The following is a 15,462-nucleotide window of genomic DNA, read 5'->3' as shown; positions in this document are numbered from 1 at the left end:
ATTCTTTTCCCACACAGGCTATATACTAGTGTTACTCCAGCCACACCTGTTACACAAAAATTAGGTGATGTGCTTTTTGAGCATAAAACAGTGTTTCATGAACTTCTACTCTTTTTCTTTCCATTGACATCTGACCATTCAAATTCATCAGCTAATCTGCCATATTCTCCCAACAGTTCTCCAGCAACCTTATCTAGATAATACCTTATCTGTTTGGGGATGTAGTGTCTCCAGAGCAGTGGGCTACTTTTATAGCTGTATTTTGTACAGCACTGAAATTGTTTGTACTTAATAAAAATATCTGGGGGAAATGCTCTTGGTTCAGGTTGGTAACCCAGATGGAGAAGCTGGATAAGACGGCATCTCTGTGAGCTTTGAGATGCAGGAGCATTCCATCTATGCAACCTCCATCTCCCCATTTTTTATTTTCATCTTATTTGACCCATCATGTCTGGACACACTTTGTATGATGGATGGCTTAATATCTTTACGCTTGGCTGAGACAAAATGTGCAGGCCATTTAGACTCTGAGATTTCTGGGACTTGGTAGAAGATGTTCCAGAAGAAGGATTTGGAGAACCAGACAGTGAAAGAAAGATCTTTCTGGCCATCATTAAAAATATCCCTGTTTCCTTGAGACACTACAGAGTTTAGTGACTCTAGCTGCCATTAGTTCTGTGCAAGTGATGGACCATGCATCTTCCTGCAAGCCAGTGCAACATGACAAGGGATAATAGTATAACACTACCACAAGATGATGAATACTGCTGTATAGACAGCCTAGCGTTTAGATTGCTTGTTTACTTGCTGAATTACATTCCTTATACTCATACCACATAATCTGGTAGTAGTGTTAACTATATAGTACACACAGGGCCTGTGTAATTCCATGCACTTCAGTGGAGGTATTCCTGGTTTCCACGGCTGTAAGTGAGAAAAGAATTGTGACCACAGAATTTATTGATTGCATGTGTCTAATTCTGCTCTCAGTTACACCCTGCAACCCCCCAGAATTCTTATTTGTGGTTATTAATGTGTTCCTCTATCAGCTATTTGTTTAATTGGGGATCTCTATTGCATTTTGCACTGAGTGTTCATTTCATACATAGATGTTCATTGTTCTTACTCATGGCTTTGTTCCTTTCTTTCACACATTGGGAAAGTTTTCCACAACCTGAGTGTTTATGTGTTGAGTGCAGTACTCCATGGACTTTAGGGTCTAATGGAGTGTGAGAGGAGGCCTGTGGTTTTTCATCTTGTTTTCAGCTGTACAAACATCATGTACTTTTCCCTTCCTTTTAGAGGCCAGGCAAAGGCCTACTAAAACACCAGTGTGCAGCAACATAGTTGCTGAGACTTTACAAGTCAAACTGAGAGGACCTGATGCCATTCACCTTAACACCAAACATATTGACAGTGTTTATTTTTTCTGCCCCAGCCTCAGCTCTCAAATAAACATATCAGTGGCTGATTTTCAGTGCTCCCCAGAAGGGAAGCCTAAAGCAATATCTGTCCCATTGTCAATAACAAGTATAACCTGTTCTAAAAAGAAAAAGAGAGAGAGAGAGAGAGAGAGAGAGAGAGGCATGAACAAAGTGAGCAATTAATTTGTATCCTATTTTGAGCCTTTTTAAGCCTCACTTTTTCCCTGAGACACTTTCTGTACATGGGGAATCCTAGTTTTGCTATAATGCTTTATACTCTGTGCAGTCCCATTGGGATCTATAGAGGATTGGTCAGTACTTTGTATATTTTTTAGCATGTGCACCTTGCCTCTGGGGAGAGCCATTCATTAAATTGCTGTTCTGGGCTGATGACATACAGATTTACTGTTCTGCTAATCATGAAAATCATGAAGCTGGGCAAAAAGAATCTCTCTGATGTGAAACCCCCTTGAATTGTCTGAATTTTTTATTTCGTGGTCCTGAAGCAATTAGAAGTCAGTATAGATACATTAGTGAAAAGGTGGCATGAGTGAAAAGAAAATCAGACCCCATGTCTGTAGTCCTTGCACAAGGACTGCTGGATTTGGCTCAGAGTGAGATTGGCTATTTTTCTTTATTGTTTGTAATACAAGTATTAGGTAACTTCATCTGTTATGTCTGATGGTTTGTATGTGTTCGGGGTAAGTTGGAGAATGCTGAAGGAATTTATATTAGCCACTGGTGAAGCCGCTAGAGCCCAGTACTGTCTTAATATTTAAACATACTATTTAATTTCACTGGAATATTCCAACAGGGTTCTAACCTCTTCTCAACACACATCCATAGCTCCTATTACTGGTACGCTGAGTTATGTACTTGATTCCCTCTACTGAATTATTGTGGTGAAATTAAATATTATCTAATTCAATAGTATCCTTTGTAGCAGAATGCAAATGACAGCCTAGAAAAGTGCATCTTAACTTTCAAATGATATTTTCTACAATCCATGATTTTTTATGCTTCTTGTCACAACTATGGTCCTGGATGCTGTTCAAGCTACTGAGAGACCACATCAAACTCCTTTCTTTCTGAAATCACATTAGATACATTTTTACAGCTAAACAGGCCCTGCAGTCACACTTAGATTTAATGGATTCTAAGATTAATTCATTTAATTTTAATAAATTTAGATCTGAATGAAAAAACAGAATGTCCCACCCAATTGTTGAATTAATTGCAACACAAATATTACAGAACTATGATCCCATAATAAAACAAACACCCATGCTAAGATGATATTCCTTGACACCATAAAGGTTAGCTTTTGGAAAAGAATGAAAGAGCATATCCCACTCACATGTTACTAACTACAGTGCAGTATTTAGGAGTATGATACCACTTCTGTACAGTTGGAATTACAGTAATTAAAGGCACTTGGCTTCACAGGTGCAGGGATATAAAAAAATAGCTCCAGTAAATATATATATAGATATTATGAGAAAAACACATCTATTACTATAGGTTACTTCATAATTTACGCGTGCTAGACACTTTGAAAACACTTAAGAAGGATGGCAGAATTTACAATCCTAGGCCAGACAAATAGATAGAAGTTAGGGGAAAGGAAATTGAAACAGCAATGGAAAAATTATATACAATTTAAATACACTTCAACTTGGTTCACTATTGTCAGAATGACAGAAATGGGGTCATTAAGTGGGACCTAAACATGGACAGGTCAGGGGATCAGCAGATGAGCTCTGGGAAGTTGTATCATGCATACCCCAGCGAGCCATATAGAACATGGCACAGAGGTGTGAAAAACTGAGAAACCATTAGACAAATCTAGGAGCACTGGCAGAGCAGAGAGGTTTGTGTGCAACACAGAGCTAGAGAAGGGAGGATAAACAGAGAGAGATTTATGAAGAGTTTTGAAGGTGATGACAAGAGGACACATTTCTCTGTGTGTATTACACATAATACATGCACAATATCTGTGTGTACATATAAAATACTCTATACCATATTAGAATGTCTCTTTGCTCCTTTTTCCACAGTCTCTCTATAATTGTTTTTCTCTTTAACTCCTCTTGCCTTCTTTAAGCTCAGTACTGTTCCTAAAAAAGAACATGAAGTCAATAATATTTGTGTTCAAGTCAAATTTTCAAATCCACAATGTTTCAGTGTGTTTTTAATGAAGGAAGTCTGAGCTCCAGCTCAGATTTTTTTTCTTGTTGTGGTGTATGACTTAACAATAAAAGCATTTCATATCTGCCAAATTCTGGCTGCCTACTGATTTACAGTGGAGATACAGAAAGCCTCCTTCCCCAGTACATTAGTAATTTGGACAGTGGATATCACAAGTATTTGATACCCATTGGGTCAGATACTTTCTTCTTAGGAGTTTTTGTAAGTTGGAAGAAGCTGTTAAAGCCAAAAGTGTTTGCAGTGTTGTGTGGCCATATTGGTCCCAGATAATGAGAGAGAGACAAGGTGGGTGAGGTAATATCTTTTACTGGACCAACTTCTGTTGGTGAAAGAGACAAGCTTTCCAGATATACAGAGCTCTTCTTCAGGTCTGGGAAAGGAGTGTCACAGCTAAATACAGGGTGGAACAGATTGTTAAGAATAAGGAGTTAACATGTTGCAAGAGATTATTTAAAATGAAGTGGACAATTAACACCTCTGCAGCCAGTCATAGGACAAGGGAGGGTAAGTGGGTTACAGATTATTGTAATGACACATACAACCAGTGTCTCTACTGAGTCTCTTTGGAGTCCAAAAGTAATGAATTTAAGCTCCCAGACTCATCTTTTGCAAGTGTTGTGCAGGTTTCCTTTGAGGATAAAGATTGAGAGTTCAGATATACAGTGATCATTTTGTGAAAAGTGTTCACCCACAGTGACTGGAAGTTTTTGTCTTTTATCATTTTTCCGTGCGAGTTCTTTCAAGGATGTAGTGATTGTCTGGTTTCACCCACATAGTTGTTGTTGAGGCATTTAATGTACCAAATGAGGTATACCACATATTGTCACAGCCACAGGTGATGACTTTCCAAAGTCCCGGGTAGGTGGGGGAGTTCGACCCCCAGCTCTGCCCCAGGCCCTGTCCCCACTCTACCCCTTCCCCCAAGGCCCCACCCATGCCCTGCCTCTTCCTGCCTCCGCTCCACCCCACCCCACGGGGCCTGAGGCAAGAGAGACACCGGTGCAGTGCCTCCTGCTGGTTGCCTCGGGAATTAGCTCAAGTCCAGCCCCAGAGCACCTCCTGCTGGCCAGTGTCTCTCCTGCCTCAGGCCCCAGTGCCCTTTACCTTGGGGTTCTGCCCACAGCAGTACCCCCACACTCTGGGTCTCCACTCCCAGGGTAACCCCCAAGCCCACCTTGCCACAGTGGCTACTGCCAGTCCTCATCTAGCCCCCTTTCTCTGGGGCAAACTGCAGTCTGTGATGGCCACTCATCATTGGCAAGGGGGTTGGACCTGCTGCCTTTCCCTGCAGCCCCAGTACCTCCCCCGGCCTTTAACAAGGCCTCACCCTGGGGAGTTGCCAGGCTCGAGCTCCCCAGCTCCTCTTGCCCTTCCCCAGCACTGCTCTGCCCAAGATACCCTGTGCTCTCAGGCAGCTAGGTCCTTCTCATTCTAAGGCTAGAGTGAGACTCTCTCTGCCTTCCGGCCCTACAGCTCTTTTATAGGGCCCAGCCTGGCCCTGATTGGCTGCCTCCCAGCCTTTTCCTATTGGCTCTCAGCCCCAGCCCTCTCCCAGGGCTGGCTTTTAACCCTCTCAGGACCACCCTGCTACAGGCACCTCACTACCATAGGCTCCTTTAAAAATCTCAGCCAACATTCCTAAATATAAGATCTATTAAAAACATTGTAGCTGCTATATAGTAGGTTACAGGGCATGGTTTATGAATTTATTTTGCACACTGCTGTAAGATCAATTTTTCCAACAGCTTATCTACATTCTGCAGTGCAGTTAATAAAGGATATGGCCCCTGAAATGCACAGAATTGATGTGGGTACTATGCAAAGTCATATCATCTGATAGAAATAGTTGTCGATCTACAATGTTTAGATGTGGTTATCCTTCATATTCAAAGTTGAACTTTTGGAATAGCTTTGTGACTACTATAAGGTTTGTACATAGCAAACCTAATTTATAGGGCACATCAAGCGTTTCTCAGATTTTAAAAAAAATCTACTCTCTCTCATATCCTCACTAAGCAAATGCCTAGTAGTGTAAGAGATTTTACTTAACACTCAGAGACAGACTGGAATGGCTGTCAGCAAGAGAGCTCTTACAGAGAAGCTGTGTGACATCGATAAAGAAGTTGCTCTGAATGAAGCAGTCAGTTCTTTTAATTGGGTTCATGTTCACTTCTTCCTGTATTACTGCTGGTTCAGAAAAGTGGGCTACCTACTATTCCCCAGGACAACATAAGAACAGTGGTTAAAGTAGATTGAAATAGGCCGGCAGATGTCACTGCACCAGCCAGAGAGGAGGAGGAGGTGGTGTAAGGGAGAACAGCTTCCCTAAACCAAGGATAGGAGGGCGAGTTGTGCACCGCCCACTCCCCGTTATATTAACCCCTGCCTACAATGTCTCTCTGGAAGTTCAAATGCATCCATATTTTCCTAACCAAGAAGGCCCCTCTCTAATGTTAAACCTATATGGGGATTTTTATAGATTAAAGAGCCAGATCGTCAGCTCGCGCAAACCGGTGTAGCTCCACTGAGCTCAATGGCGCTATACCATACACCAGCTGAGAATATGGCCCTTATCATTTTAACCTAGAGATGCCACAAACCACTGTCAGGTACGGCAAGTAATCCTCACTTCATTTCATCATAAAATGCTATGCTGAACTGCACTGAATTTCTACTTCCAGGATTACCCTCCATCCCTTTGAACATGGTGCCTTGGAAGGTGTCACGGTAACACAAACCAACCCACAATCCTCTTGTTTCAGAAATGACAGTTCTTTAATTCTCAGAGAGTTTACATTGGGCAAATTCATCCCAGATGTAAATCCTGTTTAGCAAGGATTAATTTGGTCCAGTGGCTGTAAGAGACATTCTGTACAAAACACTGTAGGTGCACTCTCTCCCTCTCTCATACAGAGTAATCACACATAGGTTTCAGAATCTCCTCTCAGGATCATAGGCAGGCTCCTTTACTGGAGAGACCCAGAGCTCCCCTCCCTGTTAGTCTCTTCCTCAGTAGAAATCCACAGCTTCTTGCTTCCCAAGTACTCTTTGCAGAGAAACTCATTACCATTTTGATCTCTCCCCTGTGCTGAGAAATGGGAGAGGCCTATTTACTCCCTCCCTTGCCATTCCTTGCTGTGATGCCTACAACCCAAAAGCCCTGGTTAATACAACTCCCTAAAGGCAGTTGTTGGATCAAACTAGAAAAACGGTAGTGCTGGACCAAGGGCATGTTTTGAAGGGACAGCATACTCATTTACAGGCAGAAATCAGCATTATATACAGTTTTAATATCCAGTTATTCCAAACAAGTCAATCAATTCTCCAGATCAACAGATTAATTGCACATTTATGAATGATATCTGGCCTTGACTTACATGTTTCTATCTTACAAGCCAACTGTATTTATCTGACAAACTTTTGGACCATACACTCTTATAGAAGGAAATTGTGGGGAGGTTTTTTATTTAAACTTAATTAGAATTTAGTGTATCCATCTGATTCGTGAAGAGATCTGCTTATCAGGCCTACTCCCTACTCATTCCTTCCAGTTCCAGGAATATGCTGCTTTGAAAATTATTTTACTAGATCTCTGCCCAGCTGAACCTACAAGTTCTCACGGTAACTGGTTTCATAGATTGATTAATTTCTGATTTCTGTCGAACCAATGTGAATTAGTCTTGAGCTAAGAACATCAGCTACCTTGCTACAAACTAAGGGTCTGATTCTGCTCCCACTGAAGTCAATAGCAATTTTATATAGACATCAGTGGGAGCAAAATCAAGTCCTGGTAGTCAAAATCCAGAAATCAGGCACAAATCCACAAACCCAGATACCCGGTCCCAAGTCTGAGTAGAGCCTGGGCACTGGGGATGTTGGGGAATTAGACCCATGAGCCTGTCAATGCCCTACTAGGGCTTTCCCCCTTCCTGAGCCTTCACTTGCCTCCCATCTTGTGGAGTTTCATTCATGACTCCTTTCCCGTGACTGGTGTTAGATTCCATTTTCAAACACAAAGACTATGTTTGTGCTAGTAGATTTAAACAGCTTTCCATCCTCATCCTACAAAAGATTTTTGTCTGGATGAAAACAAGGCCTTGTTCCTTTTACCTTTTAGTGCCCCTGCATCACACAGCCTATGTTCTGTAAGGCAGCACTCATTATATAGGCTTGCCCACTATTGCCACTATCGTTAAGGATCACCCAGAGTTTCCATTACAGCCACCTAATTTCAGAGAGTTAAACTCATACATTAAAAAAAAAATTCTACAGTGTGAAACTTGGCATTCAGGGGCTCACCCAGAAGCAATTTCTTTTTAATTGCTATAGCTCCATAATTGCTTTGGTCATTTTCAAGTGGCAGGTGAGGAAAACACAATAGACACTTACTGGCTTTAAGTGCTTTTTTTGTGTTCTTGGAATTTATAAATGAGTGTGTTTTATATGGGATAAGTCTACAATGTGAACTAATTGCCTGAAAGAAGAAATGGCTGGTACTATGTACTAAAGCTATAAAAACAGTTACTAACCACATGCACCAGCTACTTTTTCATAGCCATTTTTAATACACATTTGTTATTAAAGATCAATAATCAGGGTTTCTAATGGAAATGCAGACAGACCCTTAACTATACATTCACTGGCCAGGCACTTTTCTATCTTGGCTTAAACTATAATGGATTTATTCTTGCACATTGAAAATTTGATGCTAATTTTTAAAGAGTGAGTTTGTTTTGGCCAGCTTCTTGGCTCCTAAGAGAACTGCAAAAATTGCACAGTGGAGATTGCTGCCATGCTGAAGATAAGGGGCCTTATTCACAAATCACTTACACCAGTGCAAATCAGGAGTAAGTATAAGTGAATGAAGACTCTGAGAGGACCCGCCACTGATTTCAGAAACAGTAGATTGCTAAGCTTATAAAATGTTGTCTTTAAATAAAATTAATAGGGGCCGTGCAATAGATAGTCATATTGAAATAAACAATATAGCATACTGTATACTTTACAGGATATGAGAACATTGAAAAGAAACCAATAGTAAGCTACTTCTGTGTAGCCCTTAAAAATGAGCTTATAACAAAAGCACTTATCATGCAATTGTACATATATGAGCAAACACTTGTGCCTACACAGAGCTCCACAGGTTTAGTTTCAACTAGAACAAAAAAATTGTGCACACTGTCTCAATATATATTGTATTATTATATATACACCTTTTGGAGTGTAAGCTAGGTAGGTTTGGCACTGTCTTTTTAAATTTTTGCATGCTATACAGAGCCAAGGGTATTGTCAGAGCTAAGTGGATAATTATTTAATGATGATTAGAAACTGGGGGTGGGAGTCGAGGTAGTAATGGGGCAATGGGATAAACTGTCCCCTTAACTCCTCGTAAGGCAGTCAGCTCTAATGCGGATCCACAACTCATGACATTACATGTAAAAACCATATCCCAGGGAAACTGCTTCATACACCTGGAAGTAAAATCCTTTCTGCTTCTAAATGGAGCATCCTCTTCCCCTTTACGCAGTCCCCTCTCGCTTCCCACTGGAAGGAATTAGGGGTTCTAAAGCAGTGTTTCAGGAGCCCTTCACACTCCCACCCCAATATTTTGTATTCTGCTCTAGCTAGTAGGTATCTGCTAAATGTTTCAAGCCCAGAATTATTATAGAGGGACCGGTAATGACCCTATGTTTAGGTTATTTAACACTTTCCACTGGGAAAGGTTCTCCTGACCATTTTTGAGATGCTCTAACACCTCCATTGTCTGCAGCAGGCCTGTGATACTGGGGCGCGAGGTGTTATTTTTTGGGTCCCATTAAATTCTGTTTAGTTCCTGCTGATATATAAACTGTTAAAAATCACCAATTTCCTTCTTTCACTTGCATTCTTCAGGAAGATAGGAGGGGTAGAAATTAGGGTTAGATTCCTCTTGATAAGCCCCCCAGGCCCACTATATAGCCCCATCAGACCATTTCATACTTCTAGAATAACCCCCCTCTCTTGCTGCTAGCCATTGTATTACATTGCTAGCCAGTGTAGCTCAAGGGGCAGAAGTCTGCGAAGAATGTTCAGGGTTCAAAACCTGCTCATGCCACATAATATGGGGGAGGCATTACAGTTATAGATTTGTCCTTTTTTATTTTTAAAAAACCCTAGGACATTATGTTAAAAAACGATTATAAAAACATTTAGCTTGCAAAGTCACATCCTCGAAAGTCAGGAAATGTATGCTTTATAGGTGTCCATGCAACCTTAATTCTGCCCCCTGGTTTATATGAATTATGGTACAGTCTTCAGTTATATGATCAAATGCCATTTTCCCCATGGACCCCTCCCTCATTCAGTGCAAAGGATGGACACACAAGAAGGCAGAACTAAGGTTGTAAGGGAAACTGTAAATCTGGCATTTCCTAACTTTTGAGTGCTTGGTTATGCTGCCTAGACATTTCTTTCATGTAGGTGAGTGGGATTTTTTAATATAATTGGAAATATGTGAAAACATTGTTTATGGTGACAAAGCCAGAGAGTTTTGCCACAGGGCAAAATTTGAGAGACAGAGCAATGAATGCAAATTAGATGCCAAAGGACAGTGCTGGTAAGGAACCGGGGCTGATCACTCCATGACAGAGAAATTGGTGTTAGAAATGAGCATCCAGGAAGTATGGTCAATAGAGATAAATAACAATAAAGCTGCATGTGTGTCACAGATGTTACAGGAGTCATGGATTCCTGATTCCCATGTTTGTTTGTTTTTTAAATATCCATGGCTTTTGTAGTTTGGGCTTTTTTGTGGGGGTCAGTGGAGTGGTGAATGTGTTAATAAAACAGCTGCACCAGTTTGACTGAGAACCTTCCGCACTGCCAGGTTAAATCCTAAGACTGCATACCCCTAAAAATGACAGCTCAGCAACACTGAAACCACGACCCAGACCAGTGGACTACAAATGACAGGTTTAATTGTTCTAGGAGTCGTGAGATTACTTTTTTCCCAGTGTAGCTTATTCTTCAAGAATAAGAATGGGCAATCATATGTTCCAGCAGCTGCTGGAGGGAGTAAAAATCTTCACATTGGGAATTACATGGATTTTAAATTCCAGTTACCAAGAGTTTGGATATGTTACATAAGAGATTTTACACACTACAATTTGTTGATTTTTACACACATTCTTACATTTGTGGATAAGAAGTTAAAGGGTAATATTACCCAGAATGGGTTTGTGATCTAGAAAATTCTGCTCCTGGATATAATTCATTGTTAATCAAAATTCTAAACTAAAATAAAGCAATGCTGAACAGGGTCAATGCCATTAATATTATGTGAGAATCCAGAAATACTGGAATGGAGAGGTCATATTGACAGTGCTGCTGTGTGTAGCACAGTGGCAATGAGGCACACAATTGTAGAGGCATTATGACCAAAAGTTAAATTTCAAGACTGTAGACCATGATTTGGAATTTTCAAGATTACTAACATTATTATCATTATTGATGATCTTGGCAGTAGTATTCTGATTTTACTCAATGGGGACAAGATTGCACTTGACAAGGCCAGAAGAGGAAGGATACCATAATCAAGATATGAGATGACCTATTAATTCATCTAGTCCCTCTTCCTGACAACATTGAATTGCTCCTTGGAGTGCCTTTTCTCATTCTTTGTTCAATCCAGTAAGTAGTTTGTGATGAATCATTTATCAGACAAATTTAGCCACTTTTTCTGCTCATGGGATCCATCTTACTCATATATTTCCAACACGTCTCCAATAGGATTCTGCTGCTCTCACCTGTGTAAGGTAATCTACCAGACAGGCTTCTGTAAAGTCAGGAAAAGGGGACATAATGACAATTAAAGACCATCATCTGTATGTAATTTAGGAAATCTAAGAACAAGTCTTGCTGCTTGAGGTGGAGTACTGCAATCATCTGAGGAGGTCATATTTTATTCCTAATTACATCCTGTCAGTTTACCAGGACCAGATGGTGTTCACCCAAGAATTCTCAAGGAACTCCAATATGAAATTGCAGATCTACTAACTGTGGTACATGATCTATCATTTTAATCAGATTCTGTACCAGATGACTGGAATATAGCTAATGTAACACCTATTTTTTAAAAAGGCTCCAGAGGTGATCCTGGCAAGTACAAGCCAGTAAGCCTAACTTCAGGAAAATTGGCTGAAAGTATAGTGAAGAATAGAATTATCATTCACATAGATGATCACAAAAGAGTCAACACAACTTTTGTAAAAGGAAATTATGCTTCAACAATCTATTACAGCTAAAGAATAAACTATTCCCTTTACATCAGAGACAGTGCCACTAAGTCTAGATGTCTTCCACAGACAACCTAAGTAACCCTTATCATAGAGACCCCTTGAAATTCAGCAAACTGTTTGAACACAAAAAGTCATCAAGTGTCATAGTCATTGGGCAGAGTGGGTAATCAACCAACATATTTTAAAGACTTCTCATTGTCATAATAGTTCTTGTCCATATCCTGTATTAGTTAGAGGAAACAAGGATGTTTCCAGCAGTGGAAAAGTAAGAGTTCAGGGAGTGGAAAATTAAGTAAATTTGCCTGAGAACATATATTTTGCGCTTTTAGGAGTGTGTAGTAAAGTGCATGGCACCATTTCATCCCTGAAAGCCTGAGGTATACTTCTGCTGAAACACTTCTATATTTTGAAAGCTCTGAAAATCTGATCTTTCTTTCAATATGAAGTCTTTATGACATTACACTGAGGATACATTTTTGTATTATTATTCTTTATGTCCATCAAGATACTGAGTGGTTAGAAGTGTTCTTGACATTCCCCCTCTCTTGCTATTCTATTATTAAACTTTTGCAGAACACATCACTTCTGAAAGTGAACTATAAAATGTTCTCAGTATACACATAATTGACCAGGCCATCAGTCATCCTAAAATAATAGGTTAGTACTTTTATATGATTTTCCAGTTTGAAAATGTTTGAAAATACTAGCTAATTAATTCTCATTATACCCCTGTGAGGTACGTAAATATATATTATTTTACTACAGCTTCATCAAGAGGTTAAGTGGCCTACTCAAGACCATATGGAGATCTGGGAATAGAACTCAAGCAGCAGATCTGCGAATAGAACTCAAGGTCTTGATTTTTATATCAAAGGTAGATCCACATTTTTGTCTATCAAACATTTATGGAGACATGAGCATTTAGTCCTGATTTGCATGGCAATGTTTGTGCAAGTAGACACACATTTGTATACAGATAATTAGGAAGGTATCTAACAGATCATTTCTACATGCAGCAACCCAGTTTGTGCATGCAATTGTAGTAAACACGAATTAGGATGTGCTACGTCCAGCCAGAAAAGGGACTATCACAGAGCTGAAGAGATAACTGATTTTGCAATTTGGGGGCCAAATCAAAACTGATTTTTTTTCTCACCAAAACAAAAAACCAATCACAAAATATTTGGGGCTGAACAAAATGTTTTATTTGACCTAAAACCACTTTTTGTTTGTTGAGTTCATTTCAGGTGTTTTTCACCCATTCAACCCCCCCACCCCCCAAAAACTTTAATGAAATTTTTAAACAAAATATCATTTCAAAATAAAAAAAGTGGAAATGGTTTAACAAAATGGTTAAAATGAAACATTTGGAAATGAAAAGTCTAAACATGCAATTTCAAAATGGCCGAAGCAAACCATTTCAGATTAAAAAAAAAATCTTTTAGTCCAAAACGATTTGCCAAACTGGACCTGAATTTGCTAATAGTTTCAGCCCCAGAAAATGCATTTTTTGGTGAATTTACTGTTCACTGAAACAATTTTGCCCAGCTCTAGAACCCCATTAACACTACATCTGCAATCATTTTGCGAGCCAGTCCACATATTTAAATACTCTGGGTTTTACGTTGATACCACTAGTTGTGCAGTGGTGTAGCTCCATTGACTACAAACAAGTTATTCCTGATTCGCACTGGCATTAAATGAAATCAGAATTAGGCCCTATGATCTTCTAGGAAGGAAGGATTGTCTTATGGTTAAGGACTCAGTAGGACTCAGGAGGCCCACGTTGAATTCCAGCTCTGCCATGGACTTCCGTGTGGCTTTGGGCAAGTCCCTTAACTTCTCTGTGACTCGGTTTCCCATCTTTTGCTTGTATGTTGTTGTATTCCCCCACCCCTTGCCTCTATTGTCCGATCATAATGCAAACTTTTCAGGGCAGTGACTGTCTTTAATTAAGTATTTGTACATTGCCTATGCATACTGAAATCGAAAAATTGGTTAGGCATTTCAGCCACTACTGACAAATCTACTACAGACTAGCCCCGGCTGAAGAGAAAGGTGATAGACATGTACCAGCACATACTAAAATGTTTGTTCCACTTTTGCATCTGATGTTATGATTGAGCCTTTCACGGCTTCAGTTTGGTTCCCTGCTCTTTCAACCATTCCAGATGATCAATCCTTATATGCAATTAAAATCCTAGATGTGAGTACACTCAAGATAGACTGATGCCTATCTGCTTTTCCACATAATGCTTCATTAATTCTTTCAGCATGAACAGCTTGTCTGGTGATCTCAGCTCATCTTGAGCATAGTTTGTTACAGAAGGATATCTCATCCCTGGGGATCCAATCCAGGAAAGCACGTAAGCATGTGTTCAAGTCCCTTCCTATTCAGCAAAGCACTGAGCAAATGCTTAAATCCCATTGACTTTTATGGAACTTAAGCTCATGCTTAAAGTTGTGTGTGATTAAGTGCTTTGCTGCATATGGTTGCTTTTCTGGACAGGGCTTAGCTGATCTGAAAAAACCTAGAGGCTTTGCTTTTAAAACAACCTAGTTTTGTCTATTTTTGCTCTGCTTTTCAGCTTGATTCGGGGAAATAAACATTGTCCCACTCCAGAATCTTACAAGAATCTGCTGTGGGTTGCTTACAAGAACCCACTTGTAAACAAAATGAGTTTACAAAATTTTAAAAAATGAGCTCTCTGACAAAGATAATAAGAACAAAAATATTGGTACTGGTCATTTTCATTTAATTCAAAAGGTTCTTCCAACCAAAAACTTTTAACTCTCAGTCAGTAGAGCTGACAGAAATAGGGAAGCAGCTCTGCTTGCTAGTAATTTCTGTATATTTCCTTCTCTCTGGTTTATAATATAACATTTTGTGATTATATTTTGCCAGTTATCAAACTTCATGTCACACAGACAACCCTTAACTGAGGAAAACTGGCATCCGCTTGTCCAGCTCCACAAGTAGGAGAAAGTATAAATAAAGCATAAATGATTAATTTAGCCTTCTCTCCCTGCCTACCGTTAACAGCTCCAGGACCCACAGCACACTGTGCTCCTCTGATGTACCAGTGCGGTAGAGCCTTCAAGACTGTGGCTAACCCCTTTCCAAGTACAAACACCTGTAAAAACAAAATTAGCACTGCCAATATGTCTAAGCAGAAATGCTTTCCAGTAGGTTATAGATATAATATTCACCCCATTCAGGGGAATCCAAACAAAACAGACATGTCTTATTGGGGCAAGAGGATATTAAGAATAATAGACAGATTATATGATAGTTTCTTGAAGGCAAAGAAAGAGACATTAGTCATAGTTTTGCTATAAAATGAGACTTAATCAAAGGGGAATGGGTTAGAGGTCATGTGTTCTATTTGTGCTATTATTATTTTTAAATCACTGAGGCTTCCATGAGTGGCAAAAGAAATTATCCTGAACAGTGCAAAACAATCCAGACCTCACTGGAGCACTTCAAGATGAGCCAAGAGAATCCATCACACGAGCCCTGCTGGCTTCATGCTAACCTTCATTTTATGCCTTTT

General features: G+C 39.8%; 1 long non-coding RNA gene across 2 annotated transcripts in view; it reads right to left on the bottom strand.

Annotated features, from left to right (window-relative positions):
* Positions 1-3,456: 3,456 nt before the first annotated feature.
* The window catches only part of LOC122465387, a 48,066-nt gene continuing 36,060 nt past the window's right edge, over positions 3,457-15,462 (bottom strand). The window contains exons 7-8 of one of the 2 annotated variants that reach the window (XR_006290192.1): positions 14,943-15,042; positions 3,457-3,541 (exon numbers count right to left, since the gene is read on the bottom strand). This is a non-coding gene — a long non-coding RNA (uncharacterized LOC122465387). The remainder of the gene's footprint in view (positions 3,542-14,942; positions 15,043-15,462) is intronic. The other variant, XR_006290193.1, reaches the window with a different exon arrangement.

Source organism: Chelonia mydas, chromosome 4 (assembly GCF_015237465.2).
Source record: "Chelonia mydas isolate rCheMyd1 chromosome 4, rCheMyd1.pri.v2, whole genome shotgun sequence".
In the NCBI taxonomy this organism is placed as follows: Eukaryota; Metazoa; Chordata; order Testudines; family Cheloniidae; genus Chelonia; species Chelonia mydas.
The sequence above is the reverse complement of the archived record's forward strand: the minus strand, read 5'-3'. Positions and strand labels throughout refer to the sequence as shown.